Raw genomic sequence first — 16,574 nt, 5'->3', positions numbered from 1 at the left:
CATGACCCCACTAAGGAGCACCAGGCCATTGTCTCCCACACCATCACCAACCTTATCAGCTCTGGGGATCTCCCATCCACTGCTACCAACCTCATAGTTCCCAAACCCCGCACTTCCCATTTCTACCTCCTACCTAAGATCCACAAACCTGTCTGTCCAGGTAGACCCATTGTCTCAGCTTGCTCCTGCCCCACCGAACTCATTTCTGCATACCTCGACACTGTTTTATCCCCCCTTGTTCAATCCCTTCCCACCTATGTTTGTGACACTTCTCACGCTCTGAATTTTTTCGATGATTTTAAGTTCCCTGGCCCCCACCACCTTATTTTCACCATGGATGTCCACGCCCTACATACCTCCATCCCCCACCAGGAAGGTCTCAAAGCTCTCTGCTTCTTTTTGGATTCATGACCTAACCAGTTCCCCTCTACCACCACTCTCCTCTGTCTAGCGGAATTGGTCCTTACTCTTAATAATTTCTCCTTTGGCTCCTCCCACTTCTTCCAAACTAAAGGTGTAGCCATGGGCACCCGTATGGGCCCCAGCTATGCCTACCTTTTTGTTGGCTTGGTGGAACAATCCATGTTCCAAGCCTATACTGGTATCCGTCCCTGACTTTTTCTTCGCTACATTGACGACTGCATTGGTGCTGCTTCCTGCATGCATGCTGAGCTCGTTGACTTCATTAACTTCGCCTCCAACTTTCACCCTGCCCTCAAATTTACGTGGTCCGTTTCCGACACCTCCCTCCCTTTTCTTGATCTTTCTGTCTCTATCTCTGGAGACAGCTTATCTACTGATGTCTACTATAAGCCTACGTACGCTCACAGCTACCTGGACAATTCCTCTTCCCACCCTGTCTCTTGCAAGAATGCTATCCCCTTCTCGCAATTCCGTCGTCTCCGCTGCATCCGCTCTCAGGATGAGGCTTTTCATTCCAGGACATAGGAGATGTCTTCCTTTTTTAAAGAAAAGGGCTTCCCTTCCTCCACCATCAACTCTGCTCTCAAACGCATCTCTCCCATTTCACGCACATCTGCTCTCACTCCATCCTCCCACCACCCCACTAGGAATAAGGTTCCCCTTGTCCTCACTTACCACCCCACCAGCCTTCGGGTCCAACATACAATTCTCCATAACTTCCACCACCTCCAACGGGATCCCACCACCAAGCGCATCTTTCCATCCTCCTGTCTTTCTGCTTTCCGCAGGGATCGCTCCCTACACGACTCCCTTGTCCATTTGTCCCACCCATCCCTTCCCACTAATCTCCCTCCCGGCACTTATCCTTGTAAGTGGAACAAGTGCTACACCTGCGCTTACACCTCCTCCCTCACCACCATTCAGGGCCCCAGACAGTCCTTCCAGGTGAGGCGACACTTCACCTGTGAGTTGGCTGGTGTGATATACTGCGTCTGGTGCTCCCGGTGTGGCCTTCTATGTATTGGTGAGACCCTACGCAAACTGGGAGACCGTTTCACTGAGCACCTATGCTCTGTCCGCTAGAGAAAGCAGGATCTCCCAGTGGCCACACATTTTAATTCCACGTCCCATTCCCATTCTGATATGTCAATCCATGGCCTCCTCTGCTCTCAAGATCAACTGCCAACTCAGGTTGGAGGAATGACACCTTATATTCTGTCTGAGTAGCCTCCAACCTGATGGCAATAACATTGACTTCTCTAACTTCCGTTAATGCCCCTCCTCCCCTTCTTACCCCATCCCTTATTTATTTTTATTTACCCCCCTTTTTTCCTTTTCTCTCTCTGTCCCTCTCACAATCACTCCTTGCCAGCTTGCCATCTTCCTCTAGGCTCCCCTCCCCGTTTTTATCTCCCTAGGCTTCCTGTCCCATGATCCTCCCCCTTCTCCAACTCTGTATCCCTTTTGCCATTCAACTTTCCAGCTCTTAGCTTCTTCCCTCCCTCTTCTGTCCTCTTCAATCATTTCGGATCTCCCCCTCCCCCTCCCACTTTCAAATTGCTTACTATCTCTTCTTTCAGTTAGTGCTGACGAAGGGTCGAACGTACTTCTTCCTATAGATGCTGCCTGGCCTGCTGCGTTCCACCAGCATTTTGTGTGCGTTGCTTGAATTTCCAGCATCTGCAGATTTTTTTGTGTTTGCACCGATAGATTCTTGATGAGATAGGACGTCAATGATTACAGAGAAGGAAGGTGGGAGAATAGGTTTGAGAGGGAAAATATTTCAGCTATGACCAAATGGCGGACAGACTCGATGAGCCAAATAGCCTCATTATGATTCTACATCTTTATGGACTGATCTGTTTGGATGGCATGCAAACAAAGCTTTTCACCGCATTACAGTACATGTGACAACAATGAGCGAATTACAAATTACACCTTTTAACGGACATCACATGAAGAAGCTCATGTCAGAGTCACCTACCTCAGATGGGCCTCTGGTTCCAATCACCACCCTCAGAGGGGCTGCTAGTTCAAATCGCCGCTCTCAGATGCTGGATCCCGATGCTCTCGGAGATGCTATTGAAATTCTGAGATTTGTGGATTAGGCTGTAGTTCAAACTAACTGAGTTCAGATTAGCTTCTTTAAATTCTATGTTTTTTTTTTCATTTTTTTTTAATTAAGTGCAATCGTGAACAATAGCCAGATCAGAAATACTGATCAAGTCAACTAGTTCCCAAAGAGAACTCTGATAGGCCAATCAGATGGTTCACTGCAGCTCAGTGATAGAACACAAAAAAAAATCATATGTACAATTAAGAAACATTAAAAAAATAGTAGAAATACTGGAGTCATGATGATCATGATGAAGTCTGCTGGAGAGAGACATTTATATATATGCTGTCCTCCATAATTCAAAGAGATTGAAGGATAAGTTTGCAGGGTGACAAAATGTGACAGGAGCACTTGGAACTAAAAACTAATCCCTACCAGGAGAAAACAGCACCTGTTCTGGCCCATACTTTCTTGTTGACGACTGGTGGGCTAGAAGTTCGGTGTTTGATGTTCTTGTTGTTGTTTCTCCATATGGATGATCTGTTTTTGTGCAAGGGAGGGATTGAGGATTGCAATTTTTTGTTCTTTTTCCTTTTCATGCCTTGGGGATTGATGCCTTTCTTTCAACTACTTCTCTGGTTTTCTGTATTTTATGGCTGCCTGGAGAAGACAAATCTCAGAGTTGCATTCAGCATACATACTTTGATAGTAAAATAAAATGAACCTTTGAACCTTTGAAAGGCTTTATCTCTGTTTTCCAAGAGCAATCCTTGAGTTTGTGAGCAATTTTCAAGGTTGTCAATCGCCAGGGAAACTCTGTAGTTTTCGTCTAGTGCCTACGAATGAGTGGACTGGCATACAGCATTCTTACCATTATAATTATTCAGTGCTTCCAGGGACTCACCTGTGAATACTCCTCAAAATAATAAAACATTAAGACAATAACACATATGAGCAGGGTTAGGCCATTAACCCATCAAGTCTGCTCTGCTATTCTATCATGGCTGATTTATTACTCCAACATCATTTTCCTGCCTTCTCCCTGTAACATTTGACACTCTTAAAAATTAAGGATCTATCAACATCAGTTTTAAACATACTCAATGACTTGGCCTCCACAGCTGTTAATAGCAATAAATTTCACAAATTAACCACCCACTGGCTAAAGAAATTCCTCCTCATCTCTGTTCTAATGGGATGTCCTTATATTCTGAGACGGTGCCCTCTTTTCCCAGATTCCCCCACTATAGGAAACATACTCTTGATGTCCACTCTATCTGAGCCTTTCAATATTTGAGAGGTTTCAATAAGATTTCCTTCCCACCCCCCATTCTTCTAAATTCCAGGAGTACAGACCCAGAGCCAACAAATATTTTGTGCATGAGTCACAGAAGGTTGGTTTGCAGGTGCAGCAGGATATCAAGAACGCAAATGGAATGTTAGCCTTCATTGCTAGAGGGACTGAATTTAAGAGCCAGGAGGTTATGCTGCAACTATACAGCGTACTGGTGAGGCTGCACCTGGAGTACTGCGTGCAGTTCTGGTCTCCTTACTCGAGGAAGGATATACTGGCTTTGGAGGTGGTGCAGATGAGGTTCACCAGGTTGATTCCAGAGATGAGGGGGTTAGACTATGAAGAGAGACTGAGTCACCTGGGACTATTCTTGCTGGAATTCAGAAGAATGAGAGGAGATCTTATAGAAACATATAAAATTATGAAAGGGATAGATAAAATAGAGGCAGGAAAGTTATTTCCACTGATAGGTGAGAACAGAACTAAGGGACATGGCCTCAAGATTCGGGGGAATAGGTTTAGGATGGAGAAGAGGAGGAACTGCTTTTACCAGAGAGTGATGAATCTGTAGAATTCTCTGCCCAATGAAGCAGTGGAGCTACCTCAGTAATATATTTAAGACAAGGTTGAATAGATTTTTGCATAGTAGGGAAATTAAGGGTTATGGGGAAAAGGTAGGTAGGTGGAGACGAGTCCATGGCTAGATCAGCTATGATCTTATTGAATGGCAGAGCAGGCTAGTTGGGCCAGATGGTCTACTCCTGCTCCCATTTCTTATGTTCTCATACATTGGTATCTCTTAATTTAGTGCACTATGTTAGATTTGACCCAGGTCACCTTTCACCAAGCTGAGCATCACCAAAGAATATATGAAACAAAATGAGGAGGACACTATTTGCCTTTCAAGTTATCTTTGATATTCAATGAAATCATGGCTGACAATTACTCCAACCCTAATTTCCTGCAATAGCCCCATATCCTGTGATTGCCACTGTTTTCTCTATCAAGTAGAATTTTGAGAATTTAATAAATTGTGAGAATTAAAGGCCTTAGAGATACCTGCCTTAACAGGCATGCTTGGAATAGCAATATCAGCAGCAAAGTTGATGCTGGTGCAATGATTCATGAAGTTTCTGTAGAGAAGGTACTGATTTAAAGTTACCATCAAACCATAAAGAACAAAGGTTCAGCCATTTATTTGACATATTGGCAGTGGATATGTGTGCAGAACCATTCAGACTCAGCACTGAGGGGGAGAAGATTTAGTTAAGAAAATATTTCTTTCCCATTGAATTACTGGAAGTATCTCTGGACTTAACACGAAGTGAATTAACGTCATTTCAAGCTGAGGATATTAAATTAGTGCCTTGTGTTCATCAATGCTCAGTTAACTAATCAGTCATCTCTGTAGACTTGGTCTCTGAATGTCGCAGTAGAAAGAAAGATGTTTGTGGTGCAGTTTGAAGTGTTGAAATTTCATCTTGAGATATGTTGACCAATAATGACCCTTGTTTCTGCATTCTGCACATCTCTGGAGGTCGTCTTCTTGCTGACATTACTGCAGCTATCTCCTGCAATTTATGTTGAGCTATAGTCCTTGGACAAACCTCAGAGGATTGCAAGCTCAGCCAGATCCATTGTGGGCATTAGCTTCCCCAGTACGGAGAACATCTTCAAAAGGCAATGCCATTAAAAAGGCAGCGTCCATCATTGTGGACCCCACCATCCACGACATGCCCTCTTCTCATAACTACCGTAGAGGGGAGATACAGGAGTTTGAAGATACACACTCAGCATTTTAGGAACGGCGTCTTCCCTTCCAGCATCAGATTTCTGAATAGAATATGAACCCATGAACACTACCTCGCTATTTTGCTCTAATGCACTCTAAGTGCTGGAGGAACTCAGCAGACCAGGCAGCATCTATGGGAAAGAGTAAATAGTCAACGTTTCGGACCGAGATCCTTCATCAGGACAGGAAAAAGAGATGAGAAGTCAGAGTAAGAAAGTGGGGGGCGGGGGTGGAGAAGAATAAGTACTCTTGCCCATCGCATCTTTTTGGTGCTTCTACCCCTCCCCCTTTATCTCTTTCACCAATCAACTTCCCAGCTCTTTACTTCATCCCTCCCCCTCACCCTGTCACCTAGTACCTTGCATTTCTTCCTCCCCCACCCCCCCACACCTTCTTACATTGACTTCTCAGCTCTTTTTTCCAGTCCGGATGAAGAGTCTTGGCCTGCACCGTCGACTGTTTACTCTTTGCCATAGATGCTGTCTGGCCTGTTGAGTTCCTCCAGCATTTTGTGTGCATTACTGTGATTTCCAGCATCTGCAGGTTTTCTCTTGTTTATGACTCACTATTTTGCACAACTTGGTTATTTATTATATACTGTATGCATTTTTTCTTATTGTAACATGGTTTATTTTATGCATTGCACTTTACTGCTGATACAAGACAACAAACCTCACAACATATATCAGTAATAATAAAGCTGGTCGTGGGTTTCTGTTTTCCCTGATGTGTGGAGGTTTTGTGTGTCAATGCAAGGAGCATTCGTAATAAGGTGGATGAATTGAAAGTGCAGATTGTTATTAATGATTATGATATAGTTGGGATCACAGAGACATGGCTCCAGGGTGACCAGGGATGGGAGCTCAACGTTCAGGGATATTCAATATTCAGGAGGGATAGACATGAAGGAAGGGGAGGTGGGGTGGCGTTGCTGGTTAAAGAACAGATTAACGCAATAGAAAGGAAGGACATAAGCCGGGAAGATGTGGAATCGATATGGGTAGAGCTGCGTAACACTAAGGGGCAGAAGACGCTGGTGGGAGTGGTGTACAGGCCACCTAACAGTAGTAGTGAGGTCGGAGATGGTATTAAACAGGAAATTAGAAATGTGTGCAATAAAGGAACAACAGTTATAATGGGTGACTTCAATCTACATGTAGATTGGGTGAACCAAATTGGTAGAGGTGCTGAGGAAGAGGATTTCTTGGAATGTATGCGGGATGGTTTTTTGAACCAACATGTCGAGGAACCAACTAGAGAGCAGGCTATTCTGGACTGGGTTTTGAGCAATGAGGAAGGGTTAATTAGCAATCTTGTCGTGAGAGGCCCCTTGGGTAAGAGTGACCATAATATGGTGGAATTCCTCATTAAGATGGAGAGTGACATAGTTAATTCAGAAACAAAGGTTCTGAACTTAAAGAGGGGTAACTTTGAAGGTATGAGACGTGAATTAGCTAAGATAGACTGGCAAATGACACTTAAAGGATTGACGGTGGATATGCAATGGCAAGCATTTAAAGGTTGCATGGATGAACTACAACAATTGTTCATCCCAGTTTGGCAAAAGAATAAATCAAGGAAGGTAGTGCACCCGTGGCTGACAAGAGAAATTAGGGATAGTATCAATTCCAAAGAAGAAGCATACAAATTAGCCAGAGAAAGTGGCTCACCTGAGGACTGGGAGAAATTCAGAGTTCAGCGGAGGAGGACAAAGGGCTTAATTAGGAAGGGGAAAAAAGGTTATGAGAGAAAACTGGCAGGGAACATAAAAATGGACTGTGAAAGCTTTTATAGATATGTAAAAAGGAAAAGACTGGTAAAGACAAATGTAGGTCCCCTGCAGACAGAAACAGGTGAATTGATTATGGGGAGCAAGGACATGGCAGACCAATTGAATAATTACTTTGGTTCTGTCTTCACTAAGGAGGACATAAATAATCTTCCAGAAATAGTAGGGGACAGAGGGTCCAGTGAGATGGAGGAACTGAGTGAAATACATGTTAGTAGGGAAGTGGTGTTAAGTAAATTGAAGGGATTGAAGGCAGATAAATCCCCAGGGCCAGATGGTCTGCATCCTAGAGTGCTTAAGGAAGTAGCCCAAGAAATAGTGGATGCATTAGTGATAATTTTTCAAAACTCGTTAGATTCTGGACTAGTTCCTGAGGATTGGAGGGTGGCTAATGTAACTCCACTTTTTAAAAAAGGAGGGAGAGAGAAACCGGGGAATTATAAACCGGTTAGCCTAACGTCGGTGGTGGGAAAACTGCTGGAGTCAGTTATCAAGGATGTGATAACAGCACATTTGGAAAGCGGTGAAATGATCGGACAAAGTCAGCATGGATTTGTGAAAGGAAAATCATGTCTGACGAATCTCATAGAATTTTTTGAGGATGTAACTAGTAGAGTGGATAGGGGAGGACCAGTGGATGTGGTATATTTGGATTTTCAAAAGGCTTTTGACAAGGTCCCACACAGGAGATTAGAGCACACGGTATTGGGGGTAAGGTATTGGTGTGGGTGGAGAATTGGTTAGCAGACAGAAAGCAAAGAGTGGGAATAAACGGGACCTTTTCAGAATGGCAGGCGGTGACTAGTGGGGTACCGCAAGGCTCAGTGCTGGGACCCCAGTTGTTTACAATATATATTAATGACTTGGATGAGGGAATTAAATGCAGCATCTCCAAGTTTGCGGATGACACGAAGCTGGGTGGCAGTGTTAGCTGTGAGGAGGATGCTAAGAGGATGCAGGGTGACTTGGATAGGTTGGGTGAGTGGGCAAATTCATGGCAGATGCAATTTAATGTGGATAAATGTGAAGTTATCCACTTTGGTGGCAAAAATAGGAGAACAGATTATTATCTGAATGGTGGCCGATTAGGAAAAGGGGAGGTGCAACGAGACCTGGGTGTCATTATACACCAGTCATTGAAAGTGGGCATGCAGGTACAGCAGGCGGTGAAAAAGGCGAATGGTATGCTGTCATTTATAGCGAGAGGATTCGAGTACAGGAGCAGGGAGGTACTACTGCAGTTGTACAAGGCCTTGGTGAGACCACACCTGGAGTATTGTGTGCAGTTTTGGTCCCCTAATCTCAGGAAAGACATCCTTGCCATAGAGGGAGTACAAGGAAGGTTCACCAGATTGATTCCTGGGATGGCAGGACTTTCATATGAAGAAAGACTGGATGAACTGGGCTTGTACTCGTTGGAATTTAGAAGATTGAGGGGGGATCTGATTGAAATGTATAAGATCCTAAAGGGATTGGACAGGCTAGATGCAGGAAGATTGTTCCCGATGTTGGGGAAGTCCAGAACGAGGGGCCACAGTTTGAGGATAGAGGGGAAGCCTTTTAGGACTGAGATTAGGAAAAACTTCTTCACACAGAGAGTGGTGAATCTGTGGAATTCTCTGCCACAGGAAACAGTTGAGGCCAGTTCATTGGCTATATTTAAGAGGGAGTTAGATATGGCCCTTGTGGCTACAGGGGTCAGGGGGTATGGAGGGAAGGCTGGGGCGGGGTTCTGAGTTGGATAATCAGCCATGGTCATAATAAATGGCGGTGCAGGCTCGAAGGGCCGAATGGCCTACTCCTGCACCTATTTTCTATGTTTCTATGTTTCCTCCTGGTGTGGGGCTGTCTTCTCCCCTCACTCATCTGGCAGAAAATAGAAAAAGCCTGAAAGCATGTACCACCAGGCTTAAGGACAGCTTCTACCCCACTGTAATAAGACTGTTAAATGGCATGATAGATGGATTCTTGACTTTATAATCTACCTCATTATGATCTTGCACTTTATTGCTTACTTACACTGAACTTTCTCTGTAGCTGTTACACTTTATTCTGCATCGTTATTGTTTTACCTTGTTCTACATCAATACTCTGTAATGATTTGATCTGTATGAACAATATGCAAGACAAGCTTTTCACTGTGTTTCAGCACACGTGATTTCAATTCCAATTCTAGTATTTTATGACCCAAGATCTCCAGGTTAAGCTTCAGAAAAGCACACGGACACTTTCTCTTCCCTCTTCACCATTCCAGAACCTAGATCATTTGTGAAGAAGGTTCTTTGAGGTTTTTAATACAATCATTTCAATGGCAATGTTAGGTTAATGTTGTCCTTATTAGGATCTGATGCCTCATCAAATCTATCAAATATTGAAAGGCCTAGATAGAGTGGATGTGGAGAGGATGTTTCGTATAGTGGGTAATCTAGAATCAACCTCAGAATAGAAAATCATCCCTTTAGAATAGAAATGAGGAGGAATTTCTTTAGCCAGAGTGTGGTGAATCTGTGGAATTTATTGCCACAGACAGCTGTGGAGGCCAAGTCATTGGGTATATTTCAAGTGGAGTTCTTAATTAGTAAGGGTGTCAAAGGTTATGGGGAGAAGGCAGGTGAATGGGGTTGAGAGGCATAATTAATCAGCTGTGATGGAATGGCAGGACAGACTCCATGGGCTGGATGGCTTAATTCTGCTCCTAAGTCTTATGGTCTTATGAAAAGTAGACGTATATTTACCCAAAGTCATGATTGTAAAGCATAGCTTTATTGGTTCAGTATGAATCAGCACAGGTGAAGCATGTACTGTTGCTTTAACCAGATAAAGGCATTCAAGACCATGGAGGCCATTCTGAGGTCAAACAGTGGGAAAACATTTTCCCATAATGGACGTATCTAAAACCATAGAGGACAGGCGAGTAGTAAGAGTGTGAGAGGAGATTGGAGGGTATGTTTTTACCAAAGGGTTATTACGATCTTGAACACATTGCTTGAGGAGGTGATAGAGGCAGGAATTCTCACAATATTAAAAAAATCTGAATAAGCACCTGACTCACCAATGCATAGAAGACTGTGTCACTTGCATTTATACAAGCAGTATATTTCTAACTGCAATTGTTGAATTGTAGTTCTTTCTTTAAATGTAAGTGAAGGTTATTTGAGATAAAATGACAAATGGGATAATGAATGGGTGTTACCTGAACTATTGATCATTTCAGATGCTACGTAGGGTTGCCAAGGTGCTATTTATGTCAAGATAATATTTTGTTAAACAACTAACCTTCACTTATTGATATGTGCTTCCTGCAAGCACTCAAACTGATGTTCTTGTAGAAACTGCAGTATTTGCTTCTGTAGATGGTGTAATTTTTATTGATATAATTTAGTAAGTTGTGCTTTACCTTTAATGCTGATGACATTGCCCATGATATCACTGCTCAGAACCAGTTTTGATTTCAGTCGAAGGCTATTTTAATATAAAATTGTTATCTGGCAATGGCTAGAAATGTCAAATTTGTTTTGAATTCAAAGAAGTATGTTTCATTTGATTTTGACCCCTGAAATATTTAATGGATTAGTGCAATTGTAAAACTGTTCAATCATGGCTTTAGAGGTTGTACATGAAAAAACATGTATTATTACACTAACATCAAATTCACATCTCTCTGCTGAAAGCTGAAATTAAAAATAAATCCACCCTCCCTATCATAACACAAGATATCATTTGCACTAAGTGCTAACTACGTGGTTATTAAAAATGCCATGACAGAGTTTTTACTGGGTGCATGAATTCAGAGATTGCTCGACCACAATTTATTCAGAATTTGAATCATCCTAATTATAAATATTTATACGTGACATGCTTTCAGATTAAAAACAGGATAATTGAAACATGAAGAATCTTCACTGCTGCTACAGAGCTGAGGTCATTGTGCAGTCATGATCTTCAATTTATTGCAAAACATTTAAGGTGAAAAATGCTGGTGATGGGCTTGAAAGTGGAGGAGTGAGATGCTTAGAGATAAAGATAGCTGAGTGTTCAAAGGAAAGAAACATAAAATTTGTATTAATGACCTTGACTTGGAATTTCAGGAAGTAGCATTGGAGTAGGTAAGCATTAGATATATATGCAAATTGAAGTGGGTTCACTTTACATGGTCCCAAACTGCAGCGACATCAAATGAGCAAGGCACTAAGATAAAATTATAATTGTGATGATTTTATTCTTCACCTAGGCTGAACAAATAAATTTGCCAGACTTAGACTGAGTAGGAGGATAGTTTAATAGAATGCTTTCAGAACTATTTTCTGAATTGTTTTGCCCAGCAAGCAACCAGAGAAGAGACAATGTTGGAATTTGTCTTGAAAAGTTGAACATTTTATCAGTAATCACATAGTTAGGTATCCTCAGGAGAGAAATAATCTTAAGTGTAAGCACTGCCAATTATATAGGTATGAGAAGCAGATATTAAAAGATAGTTTGGGAATTGGACTAAAAGATATGGCAATAAATGTGTCTTGGACATTAGAATGTATACTCACTGACCTGTACGAGTAGTAGAATATGTAGATAAGGCAATTAAAAATACATATAAGATGCTACATTTTATTAGGAAGGAATAGAATACAATAGCAAGGAGATTATGCTAGAATTGCATACATCGTTTGTTAGACTACAGTTTAGAACATGTGTAGAACATACAGCATTATATCAAAGCACACACCCTTTAGCCCATGATTTTGTACCACAGTTTTAACCTACTCTAAGATCAATCTAACCCTTCCCTTCTATATAGACCTGCATTTTTCTATCATCCATGCGTCTCTAAGAATTTTCTTAAAGTTTCTAATGTATCCACTTCTACCATTACCCCTGGCAGGATATTCCATACATCCACTACATTCTGCTTAAAGAACTTATCTCTGACATCCCCCTTATACTAATCACCATAAAATTATGCAATCCTGCATTAATCATTTCTGTTGTGGGAAAAAGGTCTCCGGCTGTCCACTCTGCCTATGCCTCTTATCATCTTCTACACTTCTTTCAGCTTGAATCTAATGTATAGCTCTGATCAGTAGAATATGCCACGGAGGCATAGCAGTTAGCTCGATGCTATCACGGCTCAGGGCATTGGAATTCCAAGTTCAGTCCAGGCCTCCTCTGTACAAAGTCTCTCTATGTCCTCCCCACAGAATGGGTGAGCTTTCTTCGGTTTCCTCCCACAGTCCAAAGATGAGCCAGGTTGGTTAATTGGTCATTGTGAATTGTTCCGTGATCAGGTTAGGGTTAAATCAGAGTTGTTGGGGGTTGCTGGGGCTGTGGGGCAGCATGGCTCCAAGGGCCAAAGGGCCTACTCCACTCTGTATCTCTAAATAAAATAAAATGAAGAATACAGAACTGGACAATCTTTAGTTTTTAGTAAGGTTGGTGGTGCTGGAATGCTTTCTTTGGAACAAGAAACTCTGAGGAGATTTAATTGAGTTGTAAATGATGAGAGGCCTTTATAGAATACATGAAAAAGATCAATAATCCTTGATTTAGAGGTGAAAATCTAGAGAACACAGAAACGATAGAGGTAAATGGGGGGGAGGGGGGAAGAAATAACCAATATATGGTAAAAGTCTGGAATTCACTGCCCAACGGGGTGAGAGATACAGAAACCCTTGCCTCATTTAAGAGGTCTCTGGATGTGATACATGAGACCTTTAACCTGCAAGACCATAGATCAGGGGCAAGAAGGTGGAATGTGGCACTAGAATAGGTAACACTTCTTCAACTGGCAGGTCACCTCTTTTGCCATGCTATGCTAACCTTCTCTGTATCGTTCTAATTTTAGTATATATGCTGCTGAAGCTAGCACATCTTTTGTTGTATATTTATATGATTCATTAAACTCTGACAGGCAATGTACAAAATATTTCATAATTCCAACTGAACTACATTCCACTGATAAATAAATTACACGACAAACAAGGTAGTCACTTTCTTAGGTTACATCCACGCTAGACCGGGTAATTTTGAAAATGCCGGTTTCACATAAAAACGATAGGCGTCCACACCAGGCGTTTTTCAAAATACCTCCGTCCACATTAGAATGGATATTTGGTTGCATCTCCTCCTACTGGACATGTGCAGGACACACGGAAAACGAGTGAAGAGGAAACGGTGTACTTGGTGCGCATTTGTCCAGTTAAACTTGAAAAACTTAAAAGGAAATTACCAAATGAAAGAGTTGGTCCACGTTTGTCCAGAAGCAGTTCCTATAGCCATAGTCTCTTCACCGATCAAAGGGACGACAGCTACAACAAAATGCAGTAAGGCTTGTTACTGGGCAAAAGTGAAATTTGCTGTTACCTCATTTGTTTGCCTTTACTTTTACTGTGTCTTTGTGTATTATTTTGCTGTATTTAACATGTGCAATAAGACGAGTTACTGGGCAAAAGTGACAATTGCATCTATTAAATGTTTGCACAAGCAATACGTTAATAATGTTACATGAGTGTGGCGGTAGACGAACCCAGGTGCAGAGTCAGGAGGCGTTATCGCCATAGCGAGTGTGGAATCGGTTTCCAGGCGAGTCTTTACCCAAAGTCTTGGGCTTGGAGAGAATCCAGGAGCGATGCTAAACTTAGAACTAACAGTCCTAAGAACCATGAAACAAGATTACTCACACCAGAGTTGACCAACAAACTGGCAGCTCCTTGTTGTGATCACAGGGTGTTTATCCTACGTTTTCTGATGGAAAACAGGTGTGTGTAGTTAGTGGAACCTGGGAATGATTGGAAATTAAATGAGGGGATTGAAGCCCAATTCCTGAGGTAAATAGTAAGGTGGGGGATTGCCAGAAGGGACCATGACAAATAAAGCGCCTTGTTAAATGTATAAAACATGTCTGCATCAGTGTTATCTTGTATTTCCATACAATGTTACATTAGGCTGTTACACATCTATTGTCAGAGAAGTACTTGCGTAAATAGGTAAACCACCTTCATGCAAGCAAGGACAGAAAACAGGGCAAAGTGAGTATACCTATTTATTGAGTAAGTTATGGGTCAAAGTATTCGGTGAGTACATTTCTAACTCTTCTGGCTTCAGTCTCATTGCCGTCTGTTCTGAAGTTGTTAGGTTGTGTGGGGGGGTTGCATTCAAGAAAACAATGAAATGCCGCGCTGCTGCCATCTGTTCTGACATGTCATGAAAGCGTTTTTAAAAATATCCATTTACCCCTCCACACTGCTCTGTACAATCAGCGTTTTCAAGTTTACACACTCTGGAGGGCGTTTTAGGGGGAGGAAAACGCTGTTTCAGTGTGGACGGAGGGTCAAAACGAAGAAAAAAGGCTTCGGTTATAGATTTATCCGGTCTAGTGTGGACGTAGCCTTAGTTCTGACAAAGCGTCTTTGATCTGTTATTCTTTTCACAGATGATGCCTGACTTCATATGTGTTGCCAGCATTTTCTGGGTTTCTTTCATATCTCTAGTATCTGAATTAAAAAAAAACATTCTAGATTTAAAATTATTTAGTAGTAGCAGTAGTATGCAGGTAATTACAGTGGATTCCTGTTAATTGGGACTCAATGAGACCAGTACGTTTTGGCCCAATTAGCAGAAGTTTCATGGAAATAGTTAAAAGATATAAAAAAGACAAACTACCATTTAACTGAGTAACAATTTATGTATTTAAATGAAATACGGAATGAATTAAAACACTACCATCAAACTGTCTATTCCTAAGAGTAATCAACAGAGGAATTCATCTGCCATGTGTTTTTTTTGATTGACTGTAAATGAACAAAATCAGCACAGACACCTGGTGCAGATAATGAATTGCCTTCGTGCAATGCGTTGGACCAGCCTTGGGTTCATGGACCCCTTGGCTAATGGTAGGGGTCCATGCAATAAAAAAAGTTGTGATCCCCTGCGTTAGACGATTGCACCCTTCATTTTCATTGTAACATTCAAGATGACCGTCAATACCTTCAAATTGCTCATGGTTCCTAACTTGTTGAAGTAGTGAAATCATTCCATTTTCATTCCTGGCTGTGTCTGGCATCTTCAAGCCTGAATGCTTGAAACCATGGTAATCAATACAGTTCTGAATTGGCCTATTGCATATTTCTTGGCAAATATCGGAGACAAAAAAATCACTGCTTTTTGAACACAAGCACAGACAACTGATGATATTTAAAAACAGATTGGTCTAAGCACAGTGTGGTATCTAACGGTTATCCAAGTACACATGACTGACTCTAGTTTGGCTACAGTTTCCTGCCCCAATTAAGTGGCATTGTGTCTCAAACAAACAAAGGGAATCCCAGCTATTTTAGCAATTTAGTTTTTGTTGTTTTACAGTTGGCCCAAGTAAACTTTTGCCCTGATTTTCTATACTTATAAAATTCTTTGATGGGATGTAAGCATTGCTGCCAAGGTCAGTAATTTTTTTAATTATAGAGATAAGTATGAACCTTTCTGGGGAGACAACAGGACAGACTACCCAGAAGGATATTGATAACATTTTCAAATTACAATCTGGTAGCATTGTAGTTATTATTAATCCCCACTCCCTGAATTAATAACTCCAAGGTCCTACACTGTTAATCCAGTAACCATATTAAACCTGATCAATTGATTTTATACAAATAACAAATACATTAGACTATAAGGACATTTTTCAGTCACACTGGATAATTAGGCAGTGTTTTAGGATAATCTTGGCAGTGCCTACATTTGAAGATAGTCACTGTTTAGATGAATAGGGATAATATTGATGGTAAACATAATTTGGGATTATTAAGAACATGAATGAATAGAATGAAAACAGATAGTGCCTATAATCTGTGATTAACCAGCAACACGCACTGTATAAATGGGACCAGTTGCAGGCATTACCTTCGCCTTGCAATTAATCAGTAACATGGATGGATAGACATGGAATGACAAGTTTTGTATCTGGAGATTAATTACTATCCAAGGTGTGCAGGAGATATATTATCAGACCCTATGACTGGAGATTAGTCAGAGGCAAAGATGAGCAGAAGCAACTTGGATGGTATATATAGCTGCAGAGATCAAACTGTTCAGAAACATTTTTTATTAGGCACACAAGCTTTTCATCAGTGAGGAAGACCCAGTGAGACAGAGCTAAACTGATACATGGCAATAACATTTGCAATTTTGTGAGAAATCCACAAACTACGTTTTGAGCCCATAAAGCCAAAAC

At 41.5% G+C, this 16,574-nt stretch overlaps 1 non-coding gene across 1 annotated transcript; it reads right to left on the bottom strand.

Moving 5' to 3' along the window:
* Positions 1-13,107: 13,107 nt before the first annotated feature.
* Positions 13,108-13,214, bottom strand: LOC140205631 (U6 spliceosomal RNA). Its single transcript, XR_011887899.1, has one exon. It is a non-coding gene; the product is annotated as a U6 spliceosomal RNA (small nuclear RNA).
* Positions 13,215-16,574: the final 3,360 nt, after the last annotated feature.

The sequence above is a fragment of the Mobula birostris genome, chromosome 11 (assembly GCF_030028105.1).
Source record: "Mobula birostris isolate sMobBir1 chromosome 11, sMobBir1.hap1, whole genome shotgun sequence".
Classification (NCBI taxonomy): Eukaryota; Metazoa; Chordata; class Chondrichthyes; order Myliobatiformes; family Myliobatidae; genus Mobula; species Mobula birostris.
Note: the sequence above shows the minus strand (reverse complement) of the source record. Positions and strands in the feature narration are given on the sequence as shown.